This window comes from Eutrema salsugineum, unplaced genomic scaffold, assembly GCF_000478725.1.
Source record: "Eutrema salsugineum unplaced genomic scaffold, Eutsalg1_0 scaffold_26, whole genome shotgun sequence".
NCBI classification, from domain to species: Eukaryota; Viridiplantae; Streptophyta; class Magnoliopsida; order Brassicales; family Brassicaceae; genus Eutrema; species Eutrema salsugineum.
This window is the reverse complement of record NW_006256783.1, coordinates 60284-62153: the sequence shown is the minus strand read 5'-3', so window position 1 is coordinate 62153 and position 1870 is coordinate 60284. Positions and strand designations below refer to the sequence as shown.

The 1870-nt window shown below is 42.8% G+C and overlaps 1 non-coding gene across 1 annotated transcript; it reads left to right on the top strand.

Annotated features, from left to right (window-relative positions):
• Positions 1-874: 874 nt before the first annotated feature.
• On the top strand, positions 875-981 carry LOC112085975. The gene has a single exon (XR_002899224.1). It is a non-coding gene; the product is annotated as a small nucleolar RNA R71 (small nucleolar RNA).
• The last annotated feature ends 889 nt before the right edge of the window (positions 982-1870 follow it).

Genomic DNA, 1870 nt, shown 5'->3' with positions numbered 1-1870 from the left:
GTTGCAAAACTTCTTAGGGTTATCTTCAACTCTTCCTGGAAGAACTCCACTTTGCCTCTTCATAGAGTCGGCTGTTTGGGCGACTTGAACATCTAACTTCTTTACGTGCGAAGATAAAGATTCAAACTTACCATTCAGATCATTGTACCTGCAGTCCACTTTCACGTTCACGTCTTTAGATGCTTTTTCGTTCGTCATAACGAGCTGTTGGATTGACTGTTCAAGTCTACCGATTTGTGAAGCTAGCTGGTTCATCGTGACTCCCTGCTGTTGTACAAATTGATTGTTAAAACCCGTACCTTGGTAGTTATATGGCTGTCGCGGTTGATATGGTACTATTCCTCCGAAGTTTCCACCTTGAAACTTGTTTTGGAAGGATTTTTGCTGAGGTGGGTAGTACTGATCTTGAGGATTCTCCACATTTGGATTGCGGTAAGAGAGATTGTTGTAATTTGCATTCTGGAAGTTGTTGTTGAAGTTGTTGTTGGAGCGATTTTGGTATGGCACTAGTGCTCCTACGTAGTTCACATCTTCTTCTTGAAATGCTTGATTAATGTGATCGATATCACTAGGTCCTTCATCTTCTGCGCAATTGTTGGTTTCACAGGCATGGATCGGGCGATTGTTGCTCTTCAGAAGCTGGCTCACCATGTTTTTCAACTCGGTTATCTCCTTGTTGTCTGTTCCGGCTTGCTTCATCGATCGATCATATTCAGGACAGTCACTGCTATTGGCTTGAGCCAAATTTTCGATGGGGGCTCTTCCTTGAGTTATCGTCTTTTGCCCAAAATCTCCATTGCTAGCTGTATCAAGTGAAAGTTTGTATTTTGGTTGCAAACCTCGATAAAATGTGCTCAGCAGGCTTGATCCATGAAATCCATGGTGAGGACAATCACGTTCATACTCCTTAAAACGTTCCCAAGCTTCATAGAAAGATTCAGTTGGCCCTTGTTGAAAGGTTAAGATCTTCGTTCTCAAATTGTTCGACCTTGACTTAGTGTAGAAGTGGTTCAAGAAAGCAGTTCTACATTCTTCCCAATTAGTAATCGATCCTGCAGGCAAAGACTTCAACCAACGGTGAGCTTTATCTGCTAATGAAAAAGGGAACAACTTACACTCTTAATAGTCAGGTGGAACTTGGTTTGTTCTCATCATGCTGCAAATTTCTTCAAAAAGCTCGATATGGTCCATTGGGTGCTCAGAAGGAACTCCATGGAACTGGTTTTGCTTCACCAATGAGATGATTTGAGGCTTGATTTCAAACTCGTTCCGGTTCGGAAATGGTACTTGAATCGCAGATCGATTCAGAAAATTTTGAGTAGGTGCATCAAAGTCAGCTATGCGATGGTTCCTGGCTTGTCTTCGGTGTTGATTTGCTGGTGGAATGGGGCGGTGAACGCGTTCATTCGGCTGCATTTCTGGGTGGTCACCATTGGCTACATTGATGGGTGGATCAAGGTCTTCACGTCCTTCTCTCTCTCGGTTCTGGTGGTTTCTTGGAAGAACCTCATCCTCCTCTCTATCTTGTCGAGCATGATCACCTTCTATGTGATCATTCTCTTCGTTTTCTCCATGTTCGGACCCTTCTTGGTCCATATTTAAATTTCGATTAATAGGATCTCCAGGCTGGTCGTCGTTGGCCATTCCTTGCATTCGTCTAAGTCTTCGAAGTTCTCATTCGTGTCTGTCTATCTCGTCTAGAATTGGAATGTCTCCTGCAGGTCTACGCCTGGTATTCATGCAATTCAGAGAAAGACAAAAAAAGGGAAAGATAGTTCAGAAAAACTTTAAGAAAGAACTAGAGATCAGGTGTCTAGAACAGAAGTTAAAACAAGAAAAATAGCAAAAGGCAGCGAAACAAATCCCCGGC